We start from the raw sequence: 13,805 nt of genomic DNA, 5'->3' as shown, positions 1-13,805 counted from the left end.
GCAATATTCTGCGGGTGGTTACTTAATACTTCAGATATTATTATCAAAATCGACACCAGAGGGTCTAATTGGATGTTAGAAATTATTTTTCATTGGTGAACTGAATGGAGTTCAAGATCACCAGATGGTTCTAAGGATTGTTCAGACCCTGCCAGCCCTGATGCGGCTTGAGGTCAGCGAGTCCAGCAGGGCGAGCCCTTCAGCGCCTCCGTCGGGGTTTAGGTCCGTTGGTCCTGCCCACTCACTCCAGGCAGGGTGCGGAGTCTTGGCCCGAGGGCACATGTGACGCCTGTGCAAGGGGTCAACGCATCTACGTCCCGGTGAGATTCTGGGGCAACGTGCTTGCAGACAGTGAGGCCGCCCGCCCGTGAGCCACGACAAGAGACGTGATTGCGTGCGTGGAAATAAAGGTTTGCACGCTCAGCCGGTTTGGTCCCACTTGCTTCCCTGTGCCGTCCTGCCCTGGCACAAATCATTCCCCTCAAGAGGTGGCAGATGGACAGTCTTTGTCCGCGGACCCGTGGGCCGTATCACTGTTTTATTCTGGGCCTTTCTTAGGTGACAAATCTTTTTTTTTTTTTTTTTCAATTTGTCTTTTTTAACATTTATTTATTTTTGAGAGACAGAGAGAGACAGAGCATGAGCAGGGGCAGGGGCAGAGAGGGAGGGAGACACAGAATCTGAAGCAGGCTCCACGCTGTGAGCTGTCAGCACAGAGCCCGACGCAGGACTTGGACCCAGAAACCGTGAGATCATGACCTGAGCTGAAGTCGGACGCCCAACCCACTGAGCCACCCAGGCGCCCCTAGGTGAGAAATCTTTAATGGCTTCTGATCACTTTCAGCAGAGGTCGATAAGCCTTTTCTTTAAAGTTCCAGAGGATAAATAGTTTAGCTGCAAGGGCCCTGTAATCTCTGCTGCCGACTGCTTGATTCTGACGTGGACACAGCCCGGTCAGTGCGGAACCAGAGAAGCGCGGCCTGAACCGATGAGGCTTTATCTATCACGCTGAAATTTGGGTTCTGTATAATTTTCACGTATCAGGAAATATTATTCCTCGTTGTGTTTCAACTACTCAAAGTATAAAAACTATTCTTAGCTTGGTAGCCATCCAGAAAGAGGCCGTGATCTGCTAGCCTTTGGATCTGACCCGAAGGCTGTGATCTGTTGACCTCTGGATCTGACCCCAAGGCCATGGTCTGCTGACCTCTGTCCTTAAGATAAACTTCGAACTCCTCACCAGGTTCTCATGTCCTTCTCAGTCAGCCATGATCAGAGAGAATCTGCCCAGGAGAGCATCTAAGGACACCCACGCGTGGCCCTTCTGCTGCCAGCCCTGCCCCCTGAGTCCTGCCCCCCATCCCTGTGCTGAAGGTCCCCTGGCCCTGCGTGCTGGGGGCCCATCGGCCAGCATGTCCCCGGCACCTGTGTTCTGAGCCCCCCACCACCCAGACCTTGGCCATGCGGCCTAGGAGCAGGTGACACGGCTCCACCCCAGCACTGATTCTGTCACCTGCTTCTCGTGCTTCCCAGTGACAGGGTGGAGCCTCTGGCCCCACCCAAGTCCATAGGTCCCTTGGGGGGGCGCATCCCTGGTCGCTCGTACAGGAGGCTTTGCTCCCAGGAACCACAGCCCCACGAGCAGGGTGGGAGTGACCACGGCTCAGCCATCTGCTGTTGACAGACACCTTTGTGTGGCCTTGATCCCTGTTCAGGCTTGTTTGGGGCCATCCTCCCGAGTCTAAGCAGCTCAGGGCCCCCGGTGGAGTTGAATGCGGCAGGAAAAGACACGGCATGGGGGAGGGGACCTTGCCACCTTCAGTGTCACCCTGTCCCGGGCTCCACACCCCCAGGCCTTTGAGTGTGAGGTCAGAGGTCAGGGCCAAAGGGTGGAGGCGGCTGATCTGCCTCTTGTCCTGCCTCCCAGCCGCGGCGGCCCAGGCGGCCAGAAACCCTGGTATTTCCACAGAACTGGGTAATTATTTCAGAAAACTGTTAAATACTGGAAGACGCTGTTTTCCCCATTTTGTATAACTTAAGGAATAAGTATCTGGAAAGACATTCAGGGTGTCCACACCTCTTCTCTGGATTGTTTCCGCGGTGCGGACAGACACACAGCATGTCTGGGGAGGAGGCCGGGCGCCCGTCTGGGGAGGCGCTGTGCTCTCTGGGCACCGGGCACCGTGGCCTCCTGGCGGCGTGGGCTGGTCGGCCTCTTCGGTTACACCGGTGAGGACTGTGAAGGAGCTACGGCAAGGGTAGGGACTTGTAGAAAGGACACGCCATTTACTCGAAGGGCATCTCGCGGGGCTTGGGGTAGGAATGAAGGAGTCCTCCCAACTAGTAGGCGGGGACCTGAACGTTCCCGCTGCGCCTTGTCACCCATCCGCCTCGCAATGGCGTCTCAGCGGGGGCCTGCCGGGTGTTGTTCCCGCAGTCACCGGGGTCAGAGCCAGAGTGGCCCAGGCTTCCTGGCGACAGGCTCAGAGACAGACACACAGACAGAGGGGGCTCTGGAGATAAAGGACCAAGCTTGTGCCATCATGGAGCGTGGTTATAATACCAAGGCCCCCCCTGGAACCCAGCCGTCCTGGCGTCCTGAGTGAACGCGGGTGACCTGGGCTGCGGACAGGCCAGCGCTCTGGAACCGACGGTCTTGCTGGCAAGGCTGGGGCGCACGGGCTGGTTCTGGCGGCCTGGGTCCCACGGGGCGAGGGGCCGGCCCTCAGTGGCAGACGCTCAGTCGTCAGGGTGGCGGCAGGGGCCCGCCCCGGCTCCTCCGCCCTCCGCAGGGACAGATGCCTCCCCCACCCGCGGGCTCGTGAGCCTGCTGTCACTGTCCAGGAGGAAGAGCAGCGAGATGGCCTGCCCGAGCAGAGGCCCGAGTCCTGCTCCCTCGCGGCTGAGTCGGGCTTCCCCGCCGACCCCCCCGACCCCCGGGGCCTGGCGGTCACGGCGCACAGCGGTTCGCCTCTGCTGCCCCCGGGGGGGCCCCAGCGGCCGCGTCCTTCTTCCCGGGCCCCTGGCCCCGCGTGCTGGGTGGAAGGGAATCTGATCTGAGGGACAGGGGTTCAGGGGCTGTGGGGCTCGGCTCCCCGACGGCGCAGGGAGAGCGGCTGGCACGTCGCTTCCGGGACGGCGGCTTCCGGGACGCTGGCTTCCGGCGGGGGCAGGCCTGCTGGTCACGCGCGGTGAGTTCCGAGGAGGCGGCGCCAACTTTTGGGGCGTCCCCCTCCCGTCCTCCCAGAGCCGGGGGCCCCGCCCCTCCCCTCCCCGTCCCCCGCACCGGCCTCCGGGGGTCTCCACCTGCTCCCTGCCCTCTCCCGGGGCCGAGGCCCAGCGACGGCTTGGGGTCGCCGTCGGGGCCTGCCGAGACCATCACGGGGCTGTCCTGCCTGTCCTGGAGCGCCAGGCGGGCCGGTGAGAGGTCCCGGCCACCCCGAGGCCGGTGGGCAGGAATTGCTGATGGGGACACAGAAGCATTGCTGGCCTCCCGGCCGAGTCCTTGGCCCTTAGACCTGTTGCAGTGCTGGTGAGCGGCTCATGGCCACCCGGCCTGCTTGGACCCCATCCCCGGGACGCATACACCCCGAGGCCTGGGCCGGCTCCTTCCCCGCCAGCCTGCTGACCCCGGCTCGGCTGGTCAGCACCCCTGAGTCCCAGCGAGGCACAGTGCTGCGGCTGGTTCCGGGTGTCAGGTGGCTTGGCCCTGCGGAGGCCCCTTCCCGGGGGCCTTGCTCCAAATCTGCCACCCCAGGAAGCCGTGTGGGTGCCTGTACCCTGGTTTCTGGGGAGGGGGCCAAGTGTCTGATGGAAGCCGTGCCTGCTGCGGGGACTCTGCCCACCCGGTGGCTGCCCTGGGCTAGGAGTCAGCGGGGGGCCAGTGTCTGAGTCGTGTGTGCGACTGTGTGTGTGTCTGTGTGAGCATGTACCTGCTCTGGGGCCCAGCTGTCTGGGTGTGACCTCCACTGACCACCTGCTTATCACCTGCACGGCCTGGAGAGGGTCAGCGGACACTCCCAAGTGCCCCGGGCCTGCCCACGGCCATCCCCAGGCCCTGGCCAGGACAGTCGGGCACAGGGCAGTCATAGCACGTGGATGGCGCTGACGCACTGTGAGTGATGTTCGGGTTAGACTTGTCCCCCGCGTGTGCGTGGGGCTGAGTTAGTCCTCACTAAGTGCTCTAACTGCTGCGTCATGCACTGTGTTTGTGCATCGTGTTTGTGCGTCATGCTCGCTGGGGGTGGGTTGGGCCCCAGGAAGTGCTGGGGGAGGGCGGTGGCTGCACCTGCGGGGGCCAGGCTTCGGGGGCAGGTGCACTCAGCCCCGCCCCACACGTCCTCTGGAGTCTGTCCTTGTGACCGTCTCCTGAGAGGTTTCATTAATATCTAGGTCCCTGAAAGAGAAAATCTGCCCCCACACCTGCCCTCAGGACACTCCCTACTCTGGGGCATTTTCTGTCCCATGGTGCTGTGATTGCGCTAATCACAGCTCTGCCCCGACAGACAGGGTGGGTGGCCGGGTGGACCCAGAGCTTACTGTGGAGCCCTGGAAATCGGGGGGGGGGGGGAAGGCTCTAGCAGCCAGCTTGTGCTAAATCGCGGCTGGCTCAGTCCCTACCTTCTCCCAGACTCAGCCTGGACGAGCCCCAAGCTCCTGCCCCGTTGGCTTCCCCGGCTTTCGCAGCCCAGGGGGGCCGGGCCTCCGGATGGACCGCAGCTCCAGGGCCCCTGGTCCCGGCCCCTGGGTCCCCCAGCACTCCCGGGGCTCCTGCTCCGCTGGCCTCCTCTCTGGCATCAGTGCTTTACTTCCAAGGGGCCGCCCTGTGGGCCACCCGCATAGTCAGAAGGAAGACACGTGCCGAGCCGTGCTTGTCGAAAATGATAGGCACCGAGTCTGCAGTTTGGATCCCTGAGGGACTAAACCTCGTTAGCAGCCTGGCCGTGAGAACGTTTCAACTGTGTTTGGTGAGAAGCGATTTTCTTTGGCCCTGTTCTCCAGCTCTAAAACACACCCCCTCTTCTGATGAGCTCCTTCAGCCAGGGCAGCCTTCTGGGGGGGTCTGTTCACCTGTTTTGGTGGTGCCAGGGGCTGGTGAGCAAGGCCCACGCTCAGAAGCAGCGGCTCGCCCGCAAAAGGGAGGTGGACGGAGGACGAGGCTGCGTCCCACTCAGAGTGCAGGGCACGCTGAGGACACTGTCTGTTTCCTTAGCTGTAAGACGTCCACCCAGACCACCTTGGGGGGCCGGGGGGACACAGGGACCTACTTTTTGTGGAATGCCGGCCCACGGTCCCTCTCTCCTCACCCCATGGTGGACCGCCCCCCCCCCACAGATGTTTGCTGCCCTCCTTCCCTCTGAGCTGGGGGAGCCCCGGAGCGAGGGGTAGGAGGCGCCTGCCTCTTCCCGGAGGACAGCTCCAGGCCGGGCCATGTGGGGCAGGGCCAGCTCTTGGCAGAGTTTCCAAATCAGTGACGGTTGTTTGGTATCTTCCTTTGCTTCGCTCTCCCCATATCACCAGGCCCAAGTTCAGAGGTTAAGAGCGTGAGCTCTGGGGTCAGACAGGTGGGGCTGCAGGGACACCCCCACACACGGTGCCCTCTCCGGGCTGCTCCCTCTTCTGTCCTCCCCTCCTCACCTCTCTGCAGTAAAGGGGCCTTAACTTCCAAGCTGTCCCCTGCGGCTCTGGGCGGGGGGACACGATGGCTGAGGGGGGTACCCGGGGTTCAAGACCCGGTGCAGGGGGGAGAAAAGCCCCTCGAGGCCCAGCCGCACGACCACACATCCTCCGGGACCCTTTGCACTGCAGCCACAGTGACCTGAGAGCACGTATCCCGCAGTGTCCCCACCCCGGCCGAAGGCTCTCCCTCTGTCCTCGTGACACTGAGGGGCACCTGCCTGCTGCGTCCGCACTCACTGTCCCCTCACCGCTGTGTCCGCCTCCAGGCCCCTGCCTAGGCGGTGGTCCGGGGCTGACACCACGGCCGTCTGGGATGAGCGTTTTTGTGGGTCGGGTCTCGCCATGGCTGTAACTTCTCCCAGGGCGCCTCCTCTGATGTGGGCCTGTGGAGGTGTCTGTCCCTCAAGCCTCCCCGGAACCCCAAGCTTCGTCGACCGTTGGCCGCAGAATGACCACTGAGCACTCGCCGGACGCGGTCACACCGCCCCTCAATCTACGATCGTGGGCACGGGGACCCCGCCTCTGCCGTCTGCCTGGCACCCTCGGTGAACACCCTGCGCCCGGCACCTGCTCCAGCTGTGTGGGCGGCAGGCGAGGTGTGGGTGATTCGTCCATGGGACACGAGCGGTCAGAGCTGGGGGCGCCGCCATGCAGGCTGGCTGACGTCTGTATGTCTTTTGGGCTCCTCCTAGGCTCACGTTGATGCCTCGTGTCTGGGAGCCATGGTCTCCGTGTCTCCTTTCTGACTCTGGGGAGCTGGAATGGTGCGGGGAGGCGTCGCGGCCCCGGCTGTGGCCCCTCGAACTCGGCTCTCACTGGCCTTTTCCGGGCCCAACGCGTGTCTGGCGGGTTCCGGCCGTCTCCTTACACGAAACTCTCGGGGCACGGGCCGTGGAGGCCGGTGTGTGTCCCGCACGGTGGCCGGGCGGGGGGCCTGGCCTCGGTCCACCCCCTGCTGCGTCTCCTCACGCGGGGTCTGTGGGTTGTCTGAGACCTGGCGAGGCGCACCCAGCGTGAGCCGGTGAGGTGTGTCCACGGCCTCGTGAATGCATCCTGTCCTCCGCGAGGGACTGTCGTCGGGCAGGGGCGGGGGCACTGAGAGCAGCAAAGGGCCCCAGGGCTTTGAAGGGAAGGAGCTTCCAGGATGGGGACCTCGGTAAAGGGGGAGACGAGTCAGCGGGCACCCTGAGTCCTGTTTAAAGGAAGAGGAAGGAGGGCTCAGCAGGCTGCTGGGGGACGGAGCTCAGAGCCCTTCCCCTCAGGCCAGGGCAGGGCTGCCGGGCCCTTCTGCCTCCGCGGGTGTCACCCCAGGGCCGGCACGCTGGCCACCGGCCAGAGGAACCAAGGCTGCAGAGGCCACGGTGTCCCCGGGGGCTGCAGTCGTGGGCCATGTTCTGCGGCTGCCCAGATACCGAGTCCGCGGCCCCCAGGGGATGGTTCTGGACAAGGGCTCGGGGACAGTGAGAGTCCCTGTCAGGGTGAGACTCACAGGTCGGGCGCTGCTGACACGGTGTCCTCCCCAGCCTGGCGGGCTTGCCCCTGCCCCGGCCCTCAGCTTCCAGCCTCTGGCCCCTCGGCGACTGCAAAGGGGAGGGGTGCGGGCACAGATGACTGTTAGGAGGTCGACGCCAAGCCCAGCAGAGAGCAAGTGTGCAAGCACATGGATGCTGAGGTGTGTGTGCACACGTGTGTGCACGTATGTGCTGTGTGTGAGAGGGTGTGTATGTGCTGCATGTGAGAGGCAGATCAGGGGAAGGGGGGCTCCCAGGCCCACTGCCCCCCACCTTGCTTGTCCCTCAGGGGTGTGTGTAGATCGGGGTGCGGGCCATGGTCCTGGGTGGAGAATGGTGTCTCGGGTCCTGTTTCAGGATGGCAGGCGACCACCCCCTTTCCCTTGCTCCCTTGTGGTGTCCCCACCCCCTGGAGGAACGTGGCCCGTCGGGATCTGGGAGCGTGCTCCCGCACCCTTGGGAGGGGCGGACGGTTGCCCCCGGGAGCCGCCAGTCACCATGGTGGAAGACACCCAGCGCCTTCTCCATCCGGCTCCGTCTTTGGTCTGAGTTTCCATGGAAACCCCAGTAGCAGGAAACACAGGCCCATGAAAGTTTTTCAACTATCATCATTTTAAAGCTGCTCGCTCCCCCTTCCTGGCCCACATTCAGATGGCGGTTTCCATGGAAACTGGAATGGAAACCGCGGTGAGAGAGGAAGTCAAATCTGGCCATTTCCCATGGCTGGCTGTCATGTCTGCCAGCGGGAGCACGGGGAGGGCAGGCGGCCGCGTGGCGGGAGGGTCTGGTGGTTCCGGCCCGGTATTGCCGGCGTGAGCTGGGCGGCCGCACCCCCATTGTGCTCTCAGGGAGATACGGCTGCACCGTGATGGGGGCAGGGGCTCTGGGCAAGCCCCCGATCTCTGGGACTCCTCCACCCTTAGTGCTGATGGCTAAGCCTTTGGAGGGTGAGACCAGGAAAGGGGAAACTTCCAAAGAAGCTTTCTTCCCCAAAGTTCCCTGGATGTGATCCCCCAGTGTTCACAGAAGTGCCTGCCAGGGCCCAGCGGGTCCCCTGGCCCGCTGGAAAAGCTGGTCCTCACCTGGTGGGCAAGGGCAGGGGTCAGTGTTGCCTAATAGGGGGGACTGTCATCGCTCCAGTGTTGAAGGTGGCGGCCCTGAGGCCGCAGATAGGTCCCCCGGCCCGGCGTTGTACCTGACCAACAGCTCAGGTGAGAGCGTGTACCAGCACACAAACACAGAAGGAAGCATCCCTTGCAGGCCTCCTGTTGCCAGGGCTCTGGTGGGTGGAGCCGAGACACGCAGTCAGGAGAGCCGCGAGGGGCTCCTGTCGTCAACCAGAGCTGCACGACAGGCGAGATCCTGGCTTTTTGCGCGGTTAGCTCGTCGTCCCTGCGGAATGGGTGGAATACTGCCCGCCCCAGAGGTATGCCCACCGGGTACCCGGGAATCTGTGAACGTGACCTTAATTTGGAATAAGGACCTTATTTGCGGACGTAGTTAAGGATCTTGAGACGAGCTCATCCTGAACTTAGAAACGAAGGGAGAGAGACAATCAATAAACAACAGGTGGGGACTCGAGTGCCACACTTTCAGTAGTGGACAGAAAACTAGACAGAAGGTACAGAAGGAAAGAGAAGGGGCAAACAATGCCATCTGTGAGCTGGACCCGGGAGGCCACCTCGGGACGCTCCAGCTGGCAGCAGGACGCATGGGACGTTGTCCTGGGTGGCCCATACGTTTGGGCCAGGGTAAGTCAGCATGTGCTGAAGAATCTGCAATCACACAGAGTATCTTCTCTGATGATATTGGGACAGGACTAGAAATCAGCAGCGGAAGGGAATTTGGGAAACCACAAGTACACGCACATTCCACAACACAGTCTTAAGTAGCCACTGGGCCAAAGAAGACACTGCAAGGAGGTTAGGAAATACTTTGAGATGAGTGGAAATGAAAACATTAATGTACATAAACCTACTGGGTGCAACTTATGTAGTGCTCAGAGGGAAGTCTGTGGCCATGAACGCAAACGTTAGAGAAGATTTCCAGTTAATAACCTCAGCTTCCACCTTCAGAAAGTAAGGAGAGCAAACTAAACGTAGAGCAAGCTGAAGGGAAGAGATAATTCTGATAAGAGTGGAAGTAAATACAACGTAGAATAGAAAAAATGGTAGAGGAAAATAGACAAAACCCCAAATTGGTTCTTTGTAAACACCAGCAAAGCTGACAAAACAGACACTGAAGACTGAGATTGCTAACATCAGGAATGAAAGAGGGGGCGATGCTACCAACCTTACAGAAATAAAAAGGATTAAAAGGGAATATTTTGAGCAGTTGTGTGCCAATGAGTTATGCAACTTAGAGGAAATGGACAAATTCCTGGGAAGAGCTAGACCAAAACTGACTCAAAAAGATAATGAAAGTGAAAATAGACCTATGACAAGGGAAGACAGCAGGAGGGCAGTTAACGTACGTCCCCAAATGGGAGCTGGATTCGCTGGTGAATTCTACAAAAATACTTAGAGAAGAATTAACGCAAATCCTTCACAAACTCTTCCAGAGCTATCGAAGAGGGAGCTTAGCCCGACTCTGACGTCAGTCTTACCTCCGCGGCCAAGCCAGAGCCTTCCAGGAGAACTACAGACCGATGCCTACCACGAACGTAAACACAAAACTCACCCGCAAAACAGCAGCAAACGGAGTAGAGAGACAGAGAAAAAGGACTGTTCACCACGACCGAGTGAGATTTGTCTCAGAGGCACAAGGCTTGGCTAACATCGGAGAATCAGTCCCTGCAGTGCATCTAGGGATGGAGTAAAGGAGAAAACCACACGATCCTCTCAGTTGAAGAGAAAAATCACTTGACAAAATCCGACATCCTTTAACGATGAAACCATCCCACGACGTATGAGTGGTAGGGAAGTGCCTCGCCCGGTAAGGGCCGTTTATGACAACGTTTGTGACAGGCCCACAGCTAACCTCGTACTTGGTTGGGGCGTGCTACGCGTTCACAGCACGAAGGCAGGACACACGCCCTGTGTGCTGGACAAGGAAGCCCAGGCCGCCTCGTCCCAGCCTCGACCTGGGGTTGCGCCAACTGGGCCTGGGGTGGGGAGACTGGCCCTGCCCCCGCCCATTTTGGTTGGAGTGTGTCCTGCTTTTAGAGTGAAGGAGACAGCTTTTGTTGCCTCTGTTTGCCCCAAGGGTGTTTGCTCCTCGGCTCCTGTGGCCACACCCCACTTCCCCCGTCCCCCAGGGCCACTCGGCTCCTGTGTCTTCCCTCTGCCTCGGCACCTGCACCTCACACGTGAGTCAAGATGTCTTCTGGTGTCGTCCCTGACTGTACGGTTGCCCGGGTGTCTGCTCCTTACTGGACACAGACAAAGGCTTCCGCGCATCCGGCCCGACTGCAGGAGATTGGAGGCCACCTGCCAGCGGAGCGCCACCCCCAGCCCGTAGCGCCGCAGGCCACCACGCGTCCCGCCAGATGTCCCACACCCCTGACAGCTGAGAGGCTGCACAGGGTGCTTGTGGAATGGCCGTCCCCTCACCTGTCAGGTGCAGCGAGGTGGGGGTGTGTGTGTGCCACGGGGCGTCCAGCAGGAGGCTCACGTGGGCAGGGCCCTGTTGGGTCCTTTGTGTGTGGAATAGTGGCCAGGATCCCAGGCTCTGGCCTGGCCGCCACTCGGGTGCGGGCGGTGGTCGACCTGCGGCCGAGACTCAGGTGTTCGTGACTCGGTGGCCTGGGGGTGACGGGACACCGGCCGTTGAGCCCTCAGAGCAGGGCCTGCACAGCCGATGGGCTCCGGGGACCGCGGTGTCGTGCAAGCCGTGAACCCCCGCGGGGACGGTGCCACCGAACCAGCCCCGGGGCCTCCACTGCTCTCAAGTGTCCACTGGAGACTGCGGAGGCGGGTGAGCAGGGAGGAGGGTGTCGGTGCCCAGGACGGCGCCCTCCCTTCCGGGGCACAGCCTCATTTGCATAGCAGTGGTCCAGCTCACTCTCTCTGGGTAACGTTTGAATACAAAAGCATCAACGGGATTTTTAAAAAGTAATTAGGCTGCTTTCATGTCTGCTTAAACCCTTGAGGCTGAAGAGCAGGGTCACCATCTTCTCCCAGAAAAGGCTCAAACGTCCTGTGGGTGCAGGCGGCGGGCAGGCCTGTGCCCCCCCGAGGGTGAGGGTGACACTGTGACAGGCCGGTCCGGCCTCATCTGGCCCCACGCTCCCTGCACACCCCCCTCCCCCGCAGCCCCTCTGGGCAGGTGCACAGAGTTCCCAGACCCACCTGCCACACAGCCCACCTCCCACACGTGTCCCCTGGGGGCCGCTGCTTGCCCTGGGCCACCCCTGCACTGGGTTCTGTCTACCCAGACCCGCAAACAAGGATGCCGGTGTCACCGTGACCTTCTCGCTCCCTCTCGCTGCCCCACTCACGTCAGACCCCAGTTCGGCCGCCCCAAGGTTGTGGGGCCTTCCGGGGCCTTCCAGGGCTGCTGACCCTGTCCTGGAGCCCAGCCTCCTGACCCCCGCTCACCGGCCAGAGGCCCCCTGAGGAAGCCAGCAGTGCCCCCGTCTCAGGCGCCGCAGACCCCACTTCCTCAGGACTCGGTGCACCAGCAAATGCACAGTTTTGTTTTTTCACATTTTCACTGATTTCACAGGAAAAATGGCATCTGTCTTATGCCAAATAGCATGTGACGCATGCGGCCGTGACACTCAGATAAGCTTGTCTTGGTGGGGCGGCCACCAGGTCCTGCGGCGGCCACGCTGTGCACACAGCTGGTGACACGGGTGCCAGCACCTTCTGGCCCTTCTCACGGGTCAGTCTTCGTAACCGTCCCGTTTATTTAGGACGATGTATAGTTACGCTGTCATATTCCATGAAAACTAGCTTGGATTTTGACTGAAATAGGCTAAACTTATACATAACTTTGGAACAAACTCAGTTATACGTGTTTTTCTTTTTCCTTCTTTTCCTTTAAAACGTATATTTTTCCCTGTCGCTGCTATAACAAATTACTACAAATGTAGGGGTTTGAAGTAACTTAGGGTTTGGGAGGTCGACCTGAGCGGTGGGCAGGGCTGGTTCCTCCTGGGGCCCCAGGGAGCGGGTCCCTTGCCTTCCACACCCCCCACCCCGGGTTGTGGCCCCTCGCTCCCTGCCAAGCTGGCGGGGCCCAGCTCCCTCCTGCTCTCTGGCCCTCCTGCGTCCCTGTCCTGAGGACCCTGGTCATGAGGTCAGCCACAGACAGTCCAGGCCCGTGCCCCCAGGTCACCATCATTCGCTTTTGCCGTGTAAGGTGACACATTCACAGGGTCTGGGGACCAGGCTGGGCACCGCTGTAGGACATGGTTTTGTACACGTGCATATCTCTCCTTTTCCTCGTGTGCCTCAGTAAAGTTTTACAGCTTTCTTACAAATAAGTCTCTCAGTCCTGTAAAAACGTATACCTTCTGCTGCTGGAATGGAAGGTATTGGGATTTTCCCCTCACTGATTATTGCTACTCTACAGAAAAGCTATAGAGTTGTTTACACAGTCATATTTCCAGCGCCTCTCCGGAAGTCTTTTATGAATGCCCGTAGGCTCTCGTCATATGTCCTTGAGACTTCGCAGCGCCAAGGCACTGCCCTGACAGGTCAGGACGATTTTAACTCCTGAGCGAGAATTAGAGCCCACACTTGCAGGGTATTGGATGGGATTGTTCGGGCTCCTCAGGGGTGGCACAGGTTGTTGAGTAAGGGTCCCCGTGTTGTGTCACCTTCTCACAGCTGCCCCCTGACGGCTCTGTCCCTCACCCAGGCCCTCGTCCTGCAGAGGTGGCCAGCGGTCTGGCATGCTAGGTGGGGGGCAGATTTCCCCGCTCAGGTGTTTCTGTGGGTGCGCAGGGAGCAGGAGCGATTGTCATAACCAAATCTCTAGGCGACGGGACATAAAATATTTATATCTGTATCAGGGAAGACAAATTAAGCCAATAATAAAAACAGTCTGGAGACTAGTGCCAGCTCTTTTATTTATGAGAGGGCCCCCTTCCCAGGGGGCGGGAGCGGGGAAAGTGATTGGTGACAGTTGTTCTTTGTGGGGACGGCTCTGTCCCCGCATCCCACGAGCTCGGTGAGACCTGCTGCCCTAATGAGCTCGGTGAGACTCGTAGCCCTAATGAGCCAGGCAGGGGGACGCTCAGCTCCAGAGTGCGCTGGCCCTCCTGTGACGGCCGCACTGGCCTGTGGCACCCTGGGGGTCGGGCTGCATCACGGCTGGCGGCCACGCGGGCAGACCGTGGCCTCTGTCGTAGGGACACGAGAAGTACCGACGTGCAGCACGACTTCATTGGAGGGGTGTTGGGAAAAGGGCACGTGTGTGTATATGTGTGCCTGCGTGTGCGTGTGTGTGGGTGCATGCGTGTGGTGGTGTGTTCACGTGTGTATGTTAATGCATGTCCGTGTGCATCTGTGTGCAGGTGTGTATAAGTGCATGCATGTGTACACGTGTCTGCATGTGCATGGGTGAGTTTTGTGTATGCGTGTGTATGAGTTCATGCATGTGTCTGTGTATATGCGTCTGTGTGCAAGCATGCATCTCTCTGCATCTGTGTGAGTGTATGTGTGTGCC

General features: G+C 60.3%; 1 long non-coding RNA gene across 2 annotated transcripts; it reads left to right on the top strand.

Annotated features, from left to right (window-relative positions):
- Window positions 1-747: 747 nt before the first annotated feature.
- On the top strand, window positions 748-13,571 carry LOC123380961. 2 transcript variants are annotated; one of them, XR_006587438.1, is made up of 3 exons: window positions 748-4,114; window positions 4,816-4,967; window positions 9,751-13,571. It is a non-coding gene; the product is annotated as an uncharacterized LOC123380961 (long non-coding RNA). The 2 variants fall into 2 exon arrangements; XR_006587439.1 differs by having other exon boundaries at window positions 750-3,532.
- The last annotated feature ends 234 nt before the right edge of the window (window positions 13,572-13,805 follow it).

Source organism: Felis catus, chromosome D2 (genome assembly GCF_018350175.1).
Source record: "Felis catus isolate Fca126 chromosome D2, F.catus_Fca126_mat1.0, whole genome shotgun sequence".
NCBI classification, from domain to species: Eukaryota; Metazoa; Chordata; class Mammalia; order Carnivora; family Felidae; genus Felis; species Felis catus.
The sequence above is the reverse complement of the archived record's forward strand: the minus strand, read 5'-3'. Positions and strand labels throughout refer to the sequence as shown.